Source organism: Phoca vitulina, unplaced genomic scaffold, assembly GCF_004348235.1.
Source record: "Phoca vitulina isolate PV1807 unplaced genomic scaffold, GSC_HSeal_1.0 scaffold71, whole genome shotgun sequence".
Classification (NCBI taxonomy): Eukaryota; Metazoa; Chordata; class Mammalia; order Carnivora; family Phocidae; genus Phoca; species Phoca vitulina.
The window spans coordinates 5,550,819-5,570,900 of NW_022589774.1; positions in this window are offsets into that span (position 1 = coordinate 5,550,819).

The following is a 20,082-nucleotide window of genomic DNA, read 5'->3' on the forward strand; positions in this document are numbered from 1 at the left end:
TATGTGACCATGTGAACACACTGCTAGGCTCCTTCTCAGGACCTTGAAAGCAGCCTTTAAAATGAGAGGCCCCAAAGCTTAAGCTTAATTCATTCATGGTAAATCCACCTCTGACTGAGTGTATTCTCGAGTTGCAGATTTATTCTAGAAGTATGTGGGGTCTATCTATTCAAAGGAAGCCTGAAGAGAAAGTGCCAGGAAGAGACAGAGTTCGGAAATTTAAAAACCGAGTTTCCACACTTCCAAGCAATTAAAATCACAGCTGAAAATGGATGCTTCAATAACATTCCGTTCACAGCTATTCTTTATTCCTCAGAAATAACCAAATAACCAGATGATATTTGAAATGCCTCAAGCAAAAAAGCATGTGGGGGGTGGAGGGTTGACAACTAATCCCCAACTACTCGGAAACAGCTTTTGTGTTCTGCTTTACAACACTGTCTGAAGTAACACTCGTCAACACACACACACGTTCATTATGCCTCATAAATGAGCCTGGGAAGAAAATATCAGGCTGCAAAAGGTATCCACGTTTCTCAGCAAAACTCCTTTCCGGGCTTGCCTTCCCTCACCCTGGGGTCTACTCACAGGTGGCGCGGGGGGGTATGGGAAGGAGGCCAGGCTCAAGTGGGCCAGCTCATTTTCCTGGTGCTTTGTCCCTGGCTTTTATTTTCTGGGAATCCCACAGAGTCAGCACAATCGGGATAAGCTGAGCTCACGTGCGGACAAAGACTTAGTGCCGTCAGCACAGGGCTCTCCCGTTCCCTTCCCAAGCCCACGAGGAGGATGGTGGAGAAAGCAGGGGATAAACAGACGGAGAGGCTTGGATGCCCCCCCGTCTTTCAGCCTACACCAATTCTTCCCATCTAGAAGCAAACGTGACGGAAGAACAGACCACCTTCTCCAAAAGGATCAGACGGCAAGTGCAACATTTCGTCAAGAGACGGTTCCGTCTTCCGGTTGGCGAACCTCGGGCGCGTGTGGAGACGCCCGGAGAGCCGCCTGGACTCGGTGCTGAGGCAGATGTTAGCTACCCCGGAGACCTGGCCTCCGCCACCGCCCTTCCTTCCCCTACGCCGCTGTTGCCCCGATCCGTGCAAGAAACCCGTCGCAGAGCCCTGACGCGGCGCAGACCTCGCCGACTGTGCGGCGCTCACCGAGGGGTGACAGGAACAATGACGGCTCTCTCAGACGTGAGCCTGGCCCTGGGGCTGCGCTGCACGACTGTCGCTTTTATCCCGAAGGGCAGTCTAAAAAACGACGGCGTTTCACTCTTGTAGCAGAGCATCAGTGCTCCACGAAGGGATCTGCTGTCAGGACGACTCAGCAACTTCAAAGGCCCGACGGTTCCCGCGCCGGAGTGTAGCTTCGTCCACGTGAACTCCGGGTCGCGCCGGGGTGGCGCGCGGACGCGTGCCGCTGCTCGCTGGCGGCCGGGCACTGACAGAGGAAAGCGAGGCCCCGCTGTAGAGCCAGAAGAACACAATTACCTCCTTATCCGGGTTTAAACAGCCTCTTCCCTTGCAAATCTCAGCTAATAAGTGCAGCTTATCTTTATTTACCAGGGAGCGCCGTTCTCTGCGGAGATACCAGAAGGCCCGAGGAAGGGAAGCAGAGAGAAAAGCGTTTTCTACAAAAATGACGAGGAGACAGCCGTTTTCTATCTAAAAATAGACAGATGTCCTTGTCCTCAGCGGAGGCTGACTTGTTATAGATTGTTAGGGGGCAGCTTTGAAAAAAAATTCTTGAGAGAACGCCGGGTGGCCTGTAATAAAGGGAGTTCCCATTTAACAGTTCTGGGTTCTTTTCATCCTTCCACCAAATGAGCTAAACGCCATAATGCCAAAGAAACTTTAAAAGCCAACTGGTCTAGCCCTTGTCTCTGAGCAGAGTTACATTTCACCGTTCAAAATTCATAGATTAAGGGAGCTTAGTAAGCACTCAGGTTTTGTTTTGTTTTGTTTTTTCTTCCTCATAAACCAGGAGTGAAAGCCCTTATTCTGAGTTCAGATACCAGAAATTCCTTTTTACTGAAGCGCACTCCATGACTTTCATGCTAAAAATGCTACTTCCCTAATTAGGTAATTACTATGCACTGTAACAGCAACTCAGTCATATTTGATTTTACGGACTTTAGAATACGCTGGAACATACTACTGCTGTGCATAAATATATATAAAAGATACAGCCAAGATGGGACTCTCAATCACTAAATCTGTCCATTTGTATAATTATATAGACCGAGTAAGGTAAGTTTCGGTCCTGTAAAAACCAATAGACCTTTATCCCAATTTCATGGGGGGCTCTAGGGAAGCACATTCCCAAAGTGAGTGTAGTAGGTGAAAGTAAATGCCCTCCTCTAGGTCAAAGTATTACAAATTTCCCAAGCAACAAAATTTCCCCTTCCTAGAAAAATAGGTTATATTCTGCCTGATCACCTACAAAAGACTTCAAAGATCAGAGATGGTCCTAGGATCTACAGAAGTATGAAAACATATCTTATTCATTTTTTTTTAAAGATTTTATTTATTTATTTGAGAGAGAGAGAATGAGAGAGAGAGCACGAGAGGCGGGAGGGTCAGAGGGAGAAGCAGACTCCCTGCCGAGCAGGGAGCCCGATGCGGGACTCGATCCCGGGACTCCAGGATCATGACCTGAGCCGAAGGCAGTCGCTTAACCAACTGAGCCACCCAGGCACCCCTCTTATTCATTTTTTTAAATCCCTAACCCTAAGCGTAGGGACTGGTGTTGGTGATGATGATGATGATGACAATGATGATGTTAATAGCAACTACAATTTATTCAGCACTTAAAATGTGCCAGGGACTTTGCTATATCCTTCATGTGTGTTAAATTATTTATTCCTCACAGTGACCTATGGGGCAGGTACTATTAAAAACCTTCTATAAACAAGGAAACTCAGAGTGTTTGTTACGTTACTACCCAAAGTCACACCTCTGGTAAGTGGCAGCAATGGGATTCAAACCCAGGTCTTTCTGATTCCAGAACCTGGAAATTGAACTTGTATAATAACATAGGCTGATGCATCATAAATGCTTAATAAACTTATGTTGAATAAAACTGAGCAGATATAATGGAATTTGGTGGGATGCTTCTCTCCCTACTTCAAACTCTCTCAGGACTTACAAAGGCATCACTTGTTACAGATCACAGTATTGTGATTATCATTATGATAGTCTTAGTACTTCAAACCAGACTACAAGTTCATTGAGGACAAGGTAATATATTCTTCATAGTAATAATACTGCCCTATGCTCCAGGCTTTGCATACATTATCCTTATAATAATTCTGAAAGGAATACATCATCCCCATTTTTCAGATGAGGAAACAAAGGCAGACGGGTGAAGAAACGCTTCAAAGCTAGTAGTGGGAGATGCAAATACCTTCCATCTACCTCCAAGGCCAGTGCAGTTTCAACTCTGACCCATGGCCACCTTTTTCATCTTTGTATCCTTAAGATGGCATAAAATACAACATTGGTAGTGAGCATGAACCACATAGTCACCATCAGATCAAAGCCAAATAAGAATCACTTTTATTTGTCAGCCTTGCTCTGTGAAAACTAGGCTACTTACATTATTCAGATCTTGAAATTCTTGATCCAGGAAATTTGGGTATTATTATCTTGCTTACTCTTCATTCATAGCTCTGTCTCCTTGCTAACCTTGCAAAAATCATGGAACTTTTGCTGATGAAGGGAAGAGAAGAGATGCCACACTCTTGGTCTGGTCTGGTTCTCTGTGTGATCTCATTTGCTTGGGTAGGCAATAGGAAATCAGCAGGGAGGACTGGGTGGATTGGAGGTCAGAGTCTGTTTATGTGTGAGGGCTAGACACAGAAGGAAACCCTCCACTTTCTCTGTCCCATCTACTCCACATCCCAGGGCTGGCACTACATCAGTGTCTGCTGACTGGAATGACAGTGTCCTGGGTAGCCTCCATCTCTATGTCATCCTTGGGGGAAACAGGCCAATTTCTCCAGCAGCCCCAGCTTCCAAAGGAACCATAGAGTCTCTCTAAATCCTAACATTGCCATGTGGCACCTCCACTTCTAGGGTTAGGGCATTCCACTAGAATCCACTACAACTTCTGCCTGTCCAGTCTCACCTCCCTACAAGGCTGAGGTAGGGTGTCTGGCTCAAGGGAAGGGTGCTTCTTCAAACTTAGGCTATAAAGATGTAGCATTTTTGTTCTCACCTTGGGGCCTTCTTCCTTGGGGTGATGACCAGCTAGTAACTAGGTGTGTGGGAAAGGGTTACTTTTCCTTGGTACTTGGTTACTTTATATGAAAGAATGTAAGAATGAACCTAAAAACAAGAAAGACCAGAAAGAGGGATATATTCCTAGGCCAATCAGCCCATTCATGTCTGAAATCACCAAAAGAGATCTACCTGAAGAAGTATTTAAGTTGAGTTTTCCAGGGACTTCCAAGAAATGTATTTAAATAACAAACCCAGTTTCAATCAAACCCTCCAAACTAACTGATATTACTTGCTTATATGTGCACTTGCCTTTCCACTTGGTTGTAAGCAAGAAGACAGGGACCATATATTCCTTGCGTTCCCAGCACCATGTGTGGTCCATAGTAGGTACTCAATAAGCATTTGTTGAATGCATATTAAAAGTCATTAGAGCTAAGTGAAATAAATCAGTCAGAGAAAGACAAATACCATATGATTTCACCCATATGTGGAATTTAAGAAACAAAACAAACAAAGAAAAAAAAAATAGACAAACCAAAAATCAGACTCTTAACTATAGAGAACAAATTGATGGCTACTAGAGGAGAGGTGGGGGGGGATGGGTGAAATAGGTGAAGGGGATTAAGGAGTGCACTTGTTGTGATGAGCATCGGGTGATGTATGGAAATGTTGAATCACTATATTGAACACCTGAAACTAATATAACACTGTACGTTAACTATACTGGAAATAAAAAATTAAAAGATTAAATTAAAAAAATTTTTAAAGGAAAAAAAAAGTCATTAGAGAAACTCATTTGTCCTGCAGGAGTAAAATATAAAGGAGTAATGGAGAATACTAGAATAGAGACACCCATGTGGACCTCTGGCTCTCAGTGGAGCTAGAATCTTTGTACCTAATAAAAAGTAATAGGGCTGTCCTGGTGGGATTCTTAGGCCTCTTGACAACTGCAAGAGAATTTGGAGAATAAATATTTTGACATCTAGACCCAATTACTAGTCATGTGAGCACACGTGAGACTGAGGATCCGTGATGGGACAGCAGAAATGAGGAACTTGGCATGGGCTATGAGAATACACTTCACTGACTTGGATGGAGCATAGAAGCCAGAAGACTAGCTTCAGATGCCTACCTTGCTTCCTAGTCCCACCAAAATTAGTCTTCAGCATACAGTTCCATCGCATATGGGCTGAGGCTGACCCTTGTTCCTCTCTGCTGTTCCCTTTTTTCTTCTCATGCACATTCCTGGCATTCCAAGTCCTCAGCTCTACCTAGTCCCAGCCCTACCGTTCCTTTTCACTGGGGGCAAGTCTCTCAGTTCCTCATCTACAGAATGGGCCTGGGGGAATCAGATGAGATTATTCATTCAACCTTTCCACAGACATTAAATGGTTGTTAAATAACATCACTGTGAGAAAGACTGTAGCGGACACAGTAATAGTCAGACTGGCTCTTTCCCTCAGGGACCCAGGCAATGTACAAACCAACACAAGCCTGTATATATTCCAAGACAAAAGTCATTAATCCAAGAGAGGCCCAGATACTGTGCTGGGGAGCCCAGAGGGTAGATGGAATATTCCAGAAGGAGGTATTCCAGAAGGAGGCACCTGGGTGGCTCAGTCAGTTGAGTGTCCAACTCTTGGTTTTGGCTCAGGTCGTGATCTCAGGGTGGTGAAATCAAGCCTCATGTTGGGCTCCATGCTCAGCAGGGAGTCTGCATAAGATTCTCTCTCCCTCTCCCTTTGCCCCTCCCACTCGTTCTCTCTCTCTCTCTCTCTCATAAATAAATAAAACTGTTTTTGAAAAAAAGAAAAAGGTTCCAAAATAGAAGCTGCTGCTTGTGAGCTGAACCTCCAGAATTAAAATGAAAGTAGTTTGGAAACAAAATGACTACAAAAACACTGGGTAGAGGTTATAAATAATAACTAATTTATGGAATGCTCTATGTTTTAAAGTAATGCTTAACTCTTAGGCAGATTTCAAACAAATAATAGATAACATTTTTCAACTGTGAGGTGCTAGCTACTATATATTTTACGTTGGAGAACTTACATCACCTGAGCCGAGACCTCACGCGGTATGGTCTAGTATTGTCCACTTGTTACAAATGAGGAAACTGAGGCAGCAGAAGGTTGAGTTTCTTGCCTAACGTCACACACACACAATAAATTATAGAGCCAGGATTTAAACTCAGGCGGTCAGAATTCAAATACTGCCTCTCAGACAAAGGAACAAAAATAATAAAAAGTGACTTCTCAGCTAATTCAGTCCCCTCAGAACTGTGATTTTGAGAGAAATAAATTTTGGATCCCCATGCAGTTCAGCACAACCTATCTGGGAAATTACATTTCAGACTAGGAAGGGACAGGAATAAAACCCACCTAACAGGTCTAATGAGAAGTAAATCCAGGGTAATTTGCACGGTAGCCAGTAGATGGCAGAAAGTGACAAGAAAATGACTGGAAACCACGGCGGGAAGCCCAGCTAGCTCCCACTTTGTACCACAAAACGTATTTTGCATACAATATGGTTTGTTGAAAGTCACAAAGCCTGCCTCAAAGAGAGCTAGCTCTGCGGTCGAAACCGTGTTTGAAATTCTCCAGTCACCTAGCCCTAGTGAGGTAAGGAGGAACCACCCCAGCAGCCTCCACAAGACGTTTCCTCTATAAAGCTGTCATCCAGCTCTGGCCAGTGCTGACCAAGCCACCCCTGGCCTAGTCCCCAGGCTCTTTCTGCCGCAGGAAATCTTGGGGCTGTGCAAATGATAATGTCTGGAAAGTACTTGGCAACAGACGAAGAGCTCTACCCTGGTTAAGACAAAAGCCAGCAGTGTATTCCTTCAACAAAGGTGTGTTACGCATCTATTGTGTGCCTGGCTCTGGGCTCAACCAAAAGCTTGCCTCAGCTATTTACCTCTTCCTGTTTCCCCAGCAGCACACCAGATGCAAAACAAGCAAAGAAAGAAGTCAGTTCTGCGAATTCATTTCTTGCCATGAAATTAGGAGAAACCGAATATACTGGAAACCAAAACAAAGCACCTGAGACAGTCTGATTGTCATCTGAGATAATAAAAGACCCAAGTGTTAAAGAAAACTCAGAAGGTATAAAGGAAAATATATTATCAAATCTGATTACATAAAAAGTTTAATCTGCTGAACTACAAAAAGCACTTTAAAAATCAAAAGAAAAGTAAAAAAACTGCCGAACATATGACAAAAGACAAATATTCTTAAAAACAAATATTCTAAGAACCTTTATCAATCAATAAAATTTATATATCCGTAAATCTTAAAAATCAAAAAGATGGGCAATGGACGTGAACAGGCAGCTGGAATTTAAAAAAAAAAGGAGCCAAAAAGACATTGGAAGTTGGGTCAATTTCAATTACAATGAAATAAATGCACATTTAAATAGCTTATTTTTCACCCCTGGGAATGAGACTCCAGCCCTCTCCTAAAGGTATTGATAAGTGTAAATTTGTAAAACTTTTTAAAGAGCAATTTGACAACATTTAGAAAGATGTTTGCATTTTTTCAACCCAGACATTGCCTTCTCTGCTTCCCTCACTCTCTGGGCATGCTTACCCAGTCCCACATCTTTAAATATGTTCTATATGTCCATGATGCCCAAACTGGGTCTCCAGGCCTGACCACTCCTCTGTGCCCCAAGCTCCTTTTGGAACATGTCCCCTGGATGTGTAATAGACACAGAAAATCTCAGTCCATACTGGGACTCTTCTTCCCTTCCCCCACCTCCTCAAGCTTGCCCCTCTTGTCCCTCTTCCCTCCCACCCCTTCTCAGTAAATGGCCCTACCACCTAGCATTTTAGGCAAGTCCCTAAACCTAGGGGTCTTCCTTGATAGTCCTTTCTCTCCTTGAACATGCTAGAATCATTTTCATCTCAGATAGGGCCTCTGCATTTGCTGTTTGAGAATGTTCTCTCCCTTGTTGTACTATGGGAGCTCAGATGTTCAGCTCAATGATCAGGTCTCTCATCAGAGAAGCCTTCCCTGACCACCCTCTCTGAAATAGCAACCCTATCAATCTTCATGATTCTTAGCATACATCACTACCTGATAGATATCATGATATGTATTTGCCCGTTGATTATCTATCCACTAGCATGTAATACCATTGAGACAGGATCTATATCTGTCTTGAACACAGTATTCTTAGTGCCTAGAACATTTCCTGGCACACAGCAAGCTCTCAAAACTAGGTGTAGAATAAATGAATCTAGGACTTTATAAGTGCTCATTGCAGGAATATATATACATATATACACAATTCAATGTTTCTTAATAGGGACTAGTTCAGTGAATTATAATCATTTTTTTAAATCCCTAAATTTTCTCACATTGAAAAAAATAGAATGGATAAAAATGCTTCCCTCATATGGTTTTTGTGAGAAAAAAATAAAATGATACCCTGTAGTTGGTGCATAGACACACTCAATAAATGCTAGTTGCTGACAGCTAGTCACCGCTTTGCAATCATTAAAAAAAAAGTAGTTAAATCAAATGTACTACTACGGAAGATGTCCACAACATATTGTTAAATAAATTTAAAAAAAAAAAAGTAAGGTTGCAAAGCAATATGAATACTATGATTGTAGAACAAGGCTCAGAAAATTTCTGGGAAAACACCCGAAACTGATGATGACCAAGGTAGCTACCTATGGTGAATAAAGTTCACAAGTAAAGCCTGGGAAAGAGAAGGAACCAGGTATCCTTTTTTATTTAAACATACTTGTGTACTGTTTGAATGTTTTGCAAAACTTATTTACTACTTCTGCAAATTTTACTACTTTTACAAAACTTATTTACTACTTTTGCAAAACATATTTACTACTTTTGCATATACATAAATATATAAACTTTGAAAGAAGATGGGTACATGGAAACCAGAGAAGCCAGAAGCCAGACTTTTCTCACTTTCAGACAATTCCTCTGTTGTTAGGCTGCATGAAGGAAATGGGTTGAGCATCCAGAAAGCTGCATTCAAGCTACTAAAGAAATTTTTGCCCCAACCTGCTTTCAGTTTTCATAGATGAAACCTGACACTACACTAAAAATTTGGGACAAACTCTTCTACTCAAGTCCGGTGTGAAAATTCTAATTGTTAGATTTGAATTCATAAGCCAGCTCACAGGATGACTGGGAGGACTGAATGAATGAACAAATTTGAAAGACAGAGCCTTGTACATAATGACTGTCCATTAAGTACCAGCGATGTCAGAATCTGAGGCAGAGAGGAATATTCTTAACCACGGGGTAGGGGGAGGATTATTAAGTTACATTTGCTGTTTGCAGTCGTTTATTCAACAAATGTTTATTGAGCATCTACCATGTGCAAGGCACTGGGCCAAGTATAGGACAGAGCAGGGCCAGACAGTCTTCATCTTTGCCCTCAAGAGAATTCCTTCATTAGACGTCACGCAGCTGCGGGGCTCCCAGGGTTAGCCAGGACTTCAGGCAGCCTGCTTATGCAGGTACCGTATTTACCTGCAGTGCTGTACTTTTTTTTTTTTTTTTGTCTATAATTAAACATACAAAGTGATGGAAACTTAATGACTATCTTTAAGTTTGGAAGTTGAACTAGTATCACAAGTGCTTCCTTGAGCAATGAAATGGTGCAGCCCCTAAAGGGCAATATTCCAGAAGGGGAATGCATGGATGAAATAACATATCTCACAACGTTGGCACTTTTATCACACCATTTATGTAGCAGAAGTGGCAATGACAAGGGCTCTGAGGAGAAAAGCCCATACTTTTGGTGCAAAGTAACCCATTCCCTAAGATGGGAGTTCTCTATTAAGTAAAATAAAAACACATGTCTCTACACTCATGTATGATCCATGAGCCCTTCTGGAACATTATCTACTTGAAAGGGACACACAGCCCAAGCAGCAGCGAAGGGAGGAGGCATACATGGGGGAAGGCAGATTGGGATGCAATTTCAACATAATCTCCCTGAGGAGCTTCCCAGGGCCAAGCTTGGACTCTCCCTGAAAGAGCTCAGTCTGCACAGAAATTGTACACATTTGTGGGGCGCCTGGGTGGCTCAGATGGTTAAGCATCTGCCTTCATCTCAGGTCATGATCCCAGGGTCGTGGGATCGAGTCCCGCATCAGGCTCCCCGCTCGGCAGAGAGCCTGCTTCTCCCTCTCCCTCTGCTGCTCCCCCTGCTTGTGCTCTCTCACTCTCTCTGTCAAATAAATAAATTAAATGTTTAAAAAAGAAATTGTACACATTTGTGATTGTTTGCTTACCTGAGTTTGTTGTATTGGCCCTCCGTCCATTCATTTCACAAGGATTTCTTTAGAATCACTACCATTCATTCATTCATTTTTTTTACTCCTCTCATGGGGAACAATCCAGTCCCATGCCCAGAGTGCATGCTCTCAAAGCCATCCGTAGATGTTGGGAACAAAACAAGTAGATTTGGGGGAAAAAAATCTATATAACTCCCTGGAACTACAGAAAACATTCTAGAGCTCTGCTTTATGTTTCCTCTACACTATCTTGGCCTCAAGCAAGGCACTGGACAGAGCACACAGCAACAGCAAGACTGACCGTGTTACTCATATTTGTGGAAGGGAACTGAGCAAAACTAAATTGAAAGCCATTGGGGCCCATGATTCTGGGATGGCTTCTGTGAAAGCAGGAAACCAACAGGAAGAAGTTGGTTCTGGGTTATCCATTTTTGATGACTCTTCAGGACTAAACTAATCCCATCAGCTGCTGCTCCTTATGGAGTGTCCTTTCTCCCCTTGGATTGAAGTAAACCAGATCTTGCAAAAAGTTGGTTTTATTTTAAATCTTCCCTCTCCTTTTTAGGGTCGGAATGTCAGTAACATGCTAAGTCCATATGTAAGGAGTTGCCTCCAAAGACACAGGGTAAAAGTTTATGGTTGCTTAAAATTCAGTAAGAAGAAAATGAGCAACTTGATTAAAAGATATGCACTGATTAGATGCATACCTTAACCAAAGAAGATATACAGATGGCAAATACACACATGAAAAAATACTTCACATCATATGTCATCAGGGAAATATAAATTAAAACAACGAGATACCACTACACACCTATTAGAATGGTCAAAATCCAGAATATTGACATCAAATTCTGGCAAAGATGTGGGGCAATAGGATTTCTCATCCATTGCTGGTGGAAATGCAAAATGGTACAGCCACTTTGGAGATCAGCTTGACAGTTTATACAAAACTAAACATGCCTTACCATATGATCCAGAAATCACATTCCTTGACATTTACCCAAGGAGTTGAAAACTTAAGTCCACATAAAAACCTGCACACAGATGTTTATAGCAGCTTTATTCATAATTGCCAAAACCTGGAAGCAACCAACTTGTCTTTCAGTAGGTGAGTAGATAACTATGGTACATCCTTACAGTGGAATATATTATTCAGTGCTAACAAGAAATGAGCTACCAAGCCATGAAAAGATGTGAAGGAATCTTAAATGCATTTTACTAAATGAAAGAAACCAATCTTAAAAGGCTACATACTGTATGATTCCAACTATATGACATTCTGGAAAAGATAAAACTATGGAGACAGGAGAAAGATCAGTGCTTGTCAGAGATTATAGTGGAAGGAAGGGATGAATATTTAGAACACAGAGATTCTTAGGGCAGTGAAACTATTCTCTGTTTTACTATAATGATGAATACATGTCATTATACATTTGCCCAAACCCACAGAATGTACAACACCAAGAGTGAATCCTAATGTAAACTACAAGCTTTAGGGAATAATGATGTGTCAGTGTAGATTCATCAATTGTAACAAATGTACCACTCTGGTGAGGAATGTTGATAATGGGGAAGGTTTGGGTGGGTGGGTAAGCATGTATGTGGGAACTCTCTATACCTTCCATTCAATTTTTCTGTGAACCTTAAACTGCTCTAAGGAAATAAAGACGGAAATCAGGAAATAAAGTCTATTAAAAAAGAAAAAAACTTGTGGTTGGTGAAGGCAACCCAAGGAGAAGAGAATGGCAAACAAGTCCTTGGTTGTCTCTTTAGATATTAAAGAACACTTTCAAAAGAGAACCTGCTGTTCATTTGCAGGGAAGTATGCCCAGCTTCCAAAATTCTTCAGAAATGCTTCTGTTCAGTTCCATCCAGATGTCTTACTTATTGCTAATTCTAAAATTAAGTGCAGAGTTTGGGGAGTGAAAATCATTTTTCTGTTCATTTTTTACACAAGATATTTGAATATTCCTCTTCTCTATAAACCACAAATCTTTCAAACTTAAATCTTGAGTTAAAAGATAAACTACCCCTCAAAAGCATCCCAAGGGATTTCCATTTAAATTTGGCAATTCCTGTACTTAACCTTCATTCCTTTGCATTTTCCTGACAGGTTTGTACATCTTTTCCGGTCCTACCCTCAGCTTGTCTCTCCCAGCCATCAGTACATGCCTTAGCAGGCAGTTCTTTCTAAGGGCAGGTCAGGCAGGAAAAGCTTCCATCAACTCAACAGGAAACTGGTGGATTCACGTCCTATCTCCTTCCTTGACCACCACTGTCCCCCACCTCCAGCACGGAAAATCTAGCATAGCTGTGAAATGATGAGTTGGGCGAGGAATACTTCAAGGGAAAACTATGGGAAGTTTAGGAGCACTCATATGAATACGTAGTCATTTGGAAATCTGGCTTGACTCAACCTTTGGAAGGAATAAAGGGTCACCAGCAGAGACATTCACTCAGTACTCTGATCATCTTGTGCTTTTGCTAAGAAATGTCAGAAGTATAATCTAAGTTTAAATCTTAAGACTTAAACTTTGCAAGTAACTTATGTCAGTTTTGTTCAATTTACTAACAGTTGTTGAGTACCATTTTAACAAATGCCTAGTGCTATTGTTAACTGCTGGCAATGTAAAGATGAATTTATACCAGAAACAATGTTTTGCCCTAATGGGAACTAAGAGGGGCCAGACCACTGTTCTGAGAAGCATTCTCTCCCAGAGGAGATCATTATAGAAATAATTTAGATATTTTTCCATAATTGAAGGACATGAGTTTTTCAGATGGAGAGCCCATAGGATACTTATGACAGTGGAAGAACGTAAATCAACACAAAGCACATCCTGGTGAAATTTCAGAATATTGGGGACAAAAAGTAGATCCTAAAAGCTTCTAGAGATGGAGAAAAACAGAGTTCTTGTTTAAAAGGAACAGGAATCATTGTTAATCATGGATAATCACAATTATCATTGTAGGACAATGGTAGAATTGTGGAATGGTGGAAAAAATGGTGGAAATGTTGGAAAAAATGGTGGAAAAATATTTCCAACTCAGAATTCTCTACCCAGATAAACTATCAAACTGGTATGACATATTTAGACATTTAAGGTCTCCAAATTTTCCTTCCAAGCACTTTTTCTCAGGAAGTTTCTAAATCAATGAAAAGGAAGGCAATGGATGAAGCGGGGGAATCCAACTCAAGGAAGACTCAAAAGGAGTTCCCAAGTTATTGGTGAAAAAAAACCAAATGACAGCTCTCCCCCAGCCCAGAATGCAGCAGGTCAGAAAGCTCTCAGAAAGCTGACTCTTAGAAGAAATGGACAGAATTCCTGGTGTGTTTAAAGGAGACTTAGATAACTGGGGGAAGGACTGGAGGATAAATTTGTGGTAAGTACATAGAAAACTAAGCAAACCAAAACATGAGGCAAAGATTAACTCCAGCAAAACAAAAAGTTGCATAAGAAAAGGAATATAATCATGATGTATTATATAGCTCATGTGTGAATAACATTCATATAGTCAAAATAATATAAATACTGGATATGGATCTAACAGAAAGTATAATTTAACTATACTGGGAGGATGCAGGCGGTTGGGCAGGAAGCAATATGTACATGTGGAGTGGACACTTTTCTATAGTGAGAATTCATCAGATAATAACTAAAACTGGAAAATTAAGAAATAGATGAAAAAGAGAAAGAAAAAGCCAAACAAGTTGGAAGTTTTGTTGCCAGGGAATGATAAATAAAGATAGAAGTGGACAAGGCATGGTGGTTCTTGTAATAAGCTTTGCAGAACCATGTGACTTTTTTTTTAAAGATTTTATTTACTGGGGCGCCTGGGTGGCTCAGTCATTAAGCGTCTGCCTTCTGCTCAGGTCATGATCACAGGGTCCTGGGATCGAGCCCCACATCAGGCTCCCCGCTTGGCGGGAATCCTGCTTCTCCTTCTCCCACTCCCCCTGCTTGTGTTCCTGTTCCCACTGTCTCTCTCTCTCTGTCAAATAAATAAATAAAATCTTTAAAATAAAATAAAATAAAAGATTTTATTTACTTACTTATTTGAGAAAGAGGCAGAATGAGAGAGAGCACAAGCAAGGGGAGTGGCACAAGGAGTGGCTGAGAGAGGGAGAAGTAGGCCCCCTGCTGAGCAAGGAGCCCAATGCGGGCTCCATCCCAGGACCCTGGGACCATGACCTGAGCCAAAGGCAGATGCTTAACTGACTGAGCCACCCAGGTGCCCAGAACCATTTGACTTTTAAACTATGTGCATGCATATCTTTGATTAAAAATTTGTTTTAATATAAGGACACATTGTCTTCTAGAGAAATTTCCATCTTTCATGACCTGGAGCAACTTCAATAGTTTTAGAAAGACCATATCAAGTAGCAATTAAAGCATAAGCTTTGAGTCAGACATACCTGATAAAATAATACTATATGAAAAGCACATAAAACGCATTCAGTAAAAGGTGGACATTTTTATTATTATTGATAAAGAAGTAGGTAATAGAGGAGACATATATAATGGAAATAGGTGACATCTTAGCTATGAATTTGTCTGTCTGGGTCTCTGAAGCCTACCAACCTTCATAAGTCAGCACCTAGTACCTTGCCTGGCACAAAGGAGTGGCTCAATGAATATCTGCAGAACCAATAAATGAATAGATGAATGTATACATGTATACCACTTAGCCCCAAGCCTCTCTGGATATTCTAGAATCAATTCAACCCTAGGGAGAGGAAATGCAATGAACCCTGGAGTGGACTTAGTACTTAGAGCAGACTTTGTTAATTGCCAACAAACAACATATCTTTCATTTCTTAATATTTGAATTCTTAGTTTTAGTCAGGTCCCAGGCTGCCTGGACTACATTTCTCTCCTGCTGGCACTTCTTATGTTCTACTATTAGGACTTCCTCCAACATTGCTTCTTCTCTAGCTGTTTAGTTTTCTTTCCTTAGCCCCTCAAAAGCAAACTCATCTCACCACTGAGTGGGTTTTGTTTTGACATGCCACCTCTGACTGTCAAGGCCAGTTGTGATGGGACCAATATATCGGGAAAGGGAGCAATTCCAGGTGAAGTAGACATCTGATTGGTGCCATTGAGCCAAGTGTTGATGCCTGTCCCAACAGATGTCAGAAAATGTCCTTTGGAAGTTTATGACTAAATACAGTAATCCAGGGGCTCCTGCGTGGCTCAGTCATTTAAGCGTCTGCCTTCTGCTCAGGTCATGATCCCAGGGTCCTGGGCTTGAGCCCCGCATCTGGCTCCCTGCTCAGTGGGAAGCCTGCTTCTCCCTCTCCTACTCCCCCTGCTTGTGTTCCCTCTCTCTCTGTCTTTCTCTCTGTCAAATAAACAAATAAATCTTTAAAAAAAAAAGTTATGGAGGCGCCCATATACACACTTGGAATACGATGGAAACAGTGGTAGGGTGTGCATCAAGTGGAAAGGCTGTGCTCTCTCTAAATGGGAAAGGAAGCTGAATGGTAGCCGTTCTTACCAGATTTTTATGTTCTTCCAAAGAAGCCAAAATCTAGATTTTTATGACTGCAGATATATAAATTATAGCTTAAAATTTAAAAAAATTTTTTCAAGTCAATCAAAACTCATTTGTTGACCAAATTGGGACCACAAATCATGAGTTTTAATCTAGATCTAGAAGTTTGTGAGCTAGACAGTAACATGAGGGAAGGAAACAAATATTCATATTGTACATATCTAGCACTTTTTTAGGTACTGAAATAATTTATTTCAATTAAGCCTCACAACACTAAGAAGAAGGCATTATTATCCCTTATTCTTTTTTTTAAGATTTTATTTATTTATTTTAGAGAGAGAGAGAAACCATGCAGGTGTGTGCACACATGGGATGGGGGGCGGGGAAGAGGGAGAGAGAGAATCTCAAGCCAACTCCACACTAAGCGCAGAGCCTGACTTGGGGCTTAATTTCACAACCATGAGATCATGACCTGAGCCGAAACCAAATATCACATTGATTGCTCAACTGACTGAGCCACCCAGGCACTCTTATGATCCCATATTCTAATGAATAAGAAAACAGCCTCAGGTAGTCCGGAACACACCTAAGATTACCCGGCTGGTCAATGACAGAACCAGATTGAAACCCAGGGTGTATTGGCTACAAGGCCCGGGCACTTCCACACCACCACTGCATCTTCTATATATATACTGGCACGTGGAAATCACCTGGAGAGCTTTTCCAATTCTCCATGCCCAGATCACACCCAGATCAGTTAAAACAGAATCTTTGAGAGGTGGGACTCAGGCATTAGTACGTTTTTAGACCTCCCCTGGTGATTCAAAGGGAACCCAGAACCATGATGTAAGAACAGCACTAGCATCACCTGGAATCTTGTTAGAAACACAGAACCTAGGGCCCTACCCCAGACCTACTACATCAGAATCCACATTTAACAAGATCCCCATATAAGCTGAACGCACACAAATATTTGGGAAGCACTGGTCTAGGAAAGAAGTAATGAGCGACTAGACTGGGCTTCAAAAGTCTGGCTTCATCTTTGAAATTTTGCATTTATTAATTTTCCAAATTTGGGGGTGACGGGGGAGGGGTTGGGGAGGGGAAAAGAGGAAAGAGAGAAGAGGAGTTTAGAGCACCATGATAACCAAAACACCCCCTTGGATCTGAATGCTATGCTTTCACTTCCAGTGGTTTCTTGCATGCCCCATTTCAGTTTGTTTGCTTTTGCCTTTTCCTCAGATTATCAGAAGATCACTGGTCCCTTCTTCTATAAAAGAAAAAATTATTCATGACACTTGTTAAAATTAACAGGGCAGACTTTCTTCAGGGAAATTGCTGGGATAAATATAGGGACTACTGCATTGGGGGTTTGCAGTAGGGGAGAGAGACTGAGCACAACTCTGAATGCAACTGGGAGAAGTGGGGATTTTATAGCCAAGGTGGGGAGGTCAACAGATGGGAAATTACCAAGAGAAAATATCAGGGATAAAGGGGGATTTTGGCTAAATCAACCGAACAAGATTCTTGCTGAGGGCGGACCAGGGTGACCAGACATCACTGTGGGGAAGGTGGGGAATGAGGAATTTGGTCAGAGAGCCAGGGTGACCAGATATTGAGAATGGCTAGACCAACTTGATGGGATTCTTGCTAAACGTGGACAATGCAAAGACAGGCATGGAAGTCTAAAAGTCGAGGCCTGGTTGGGAAGAAAATTCAGAGAAGTCTGACTGATGATGAAGGAGAGACCATCACTTCCCAGCTTCGGACTCAGGTTAAGAAAGAAGAGAAATTGTCATCAGTCAAGGCTCAACTAAATGTGGACGCGATTTCGACAAACAACAGGCATTCCACAAACATTTACCAAACACTCTCTTTGGGCCAGCCGCTAAATCATCTGGGAGGCAAGAGAAAGGAGAAAGGGATGGTGGCCTGGTCCCAGCAGGCAATGTGGCCCAATTCTGCAGGCCCGTTCACCCAGCAACCCCGCCGTTTCCCATGTTAATGGGGAGTAAACGAATACTGGAGAAAAATCCAAGTCGGCTGTTCTCAGTTACAAGGCTGGCCCACCGGGCCCAGCACCTGCTCCTTCCTCCCCTCCAGCAAATCGTCTCCCCACCCTCCCGGTTAGAGGCGCACACTGTGTGTTTTTACAGCTCTTTAATTCTGTCTCATTATCCTCCGTTCCTATAACCAAGGTCTTTGACTGCTGCTTTCATGGTGTTGTCAGGTTTCCCTTTGATGCCTAAATTAATACTAATGGGAAACCCTCTCGGCTGTTCGCTTACTTTTCTTTCTGCTCAGTTTCTCCCAGTTGAGTATTCCTCCATCAGCGCTGTGCGCTCATCTGTCAGCCCTTTCTTGGATCCATTTGAAAAGGAGCCCGAACATCTTACACACGGTTTGCCACTCTAGAGCCGGGTAATTCAGAGGGGGGTAGGAAAGGAAATTGTTGCGAAATCTGCCTGATCAGCCATCTGGACGCTGCGCGCTGGAAACTGCAGCTGTAGGCTCCGCCCCTTTTTGTCGCATAGGCTGAGTCTCTCTTCAAACCTGCTGGTGTTTCTTGTTTGATGATCATCGCAGGGGGAGCTCCCTGTTGTTGAGGAGCTCAGAAAAGGCTCTCCTGACCCCACATACTTTTTTTGGTGGCCTGATAATACCTGAAAATTCACCTCTTCAGAGGTTGTTCTTTTAGGGTTTTTTGTTTCTTAGATTTGAACCGAAGGAATGAGCTTTGCGAAGGTTTACACGTGAAAGCAATGATCAGTATCCATTTGGATTGAGGGACTCTGCGGACAGATAGCAGAGAGCGACATGGAGCAAGCAGCTTTAAAGCCTTGAGGCGGGATGGATGGGTGGGTGGGGGCCCACTGCCTCTTCACAACTTTGCTTGGAGGCAGCTGTGATTTCAAGGGAAAAAATGTCAGCCACTCCTGTGCCCCAACCCCGCTCCGGGCCAAGATTATTTGTCCTGGTTTCTTTCCCTCCCTAAGCAGCCAATATTCAACAAATACTTATTAAGGTCATAAAGTTTTGGCCAGAGGATAAGAAAAAGTGGAACAGAAAGGCAAAAGTAAAAGTAAATCGTCACCAATCTTAAACACCTTCTGGGTTCAGAGATACGAATCACCACAGAACACAAACATACAGATGTTTGCCTTCATACTTACCCTTTAAGGTAGGAAGAGACAGACACAGGATAGGGAGGGGAGGGTGAACCAACAAAAACATATATTTGTTTATATCGTAATACAAATTATATATACACACATATACATATATGTATTTTTCCCCATGTGTGTCTCTTCATACCTTAGACTATAAGCTTATTACATACATACACATAATGTTAAAGACAAAGAAACATGTCAAATTAAAAACCTGATTACTGATCAGAATCTGAATACCATGGACTAGAGGTGCTGCCCATTACCCCACTTCCCTAGGAGTCTCAAAGCAGCAGAACTGTCTCCGATTCTTTATTACTGATTCTTCTCCATCTCTTCTATTTTCTCCTTCTTAAACTCCTCTTAGTCACATGTGAACTATCCAGGACCTGTTCTCCAAATCTCTTCTTTTCCCTCACCATTTTCTTCCCTTTGTGTTTTTTTTTCCTTTGTTTTGGTTGGTTGCCTTTTATTTTTTGCCTTAAGAATTTTTTTCTTCCACTTGGCCTTCCATATCATTCATTTGAATCTCAAAAGGACCCATCCTCTCCTTAAAATTGTCCACTTAGCATTTTAGTTCTCAAATCACAGTTTTTAGTTGGAAAGTTTTTTTGAACTATCTTTGAATTCCCTTTAAGTGGTCCCATTTTCTTAAAGTCGGCAAGTATCTCCCTAGTTGCTCTACTTTATTTGCCCTGTTCTGTTTGACCTTCACCTATTTGGCTGAGGTGTGCCCTTGTATGTGTTATTTTTCCTTGTCTGCTATTTGGGACCTCTCCCAGCTGTTGGAATTCCCATGGAGCCTACAGCCCTAATTGCTCTGAGCCACCTGCCAGCCCAGCAGCTGCGTGGGTCAAGAATGACAGCTAGGCTTAGAGGGGAGACTAGTGGGGAAGTGGGATGAAGTCGGGTTGCC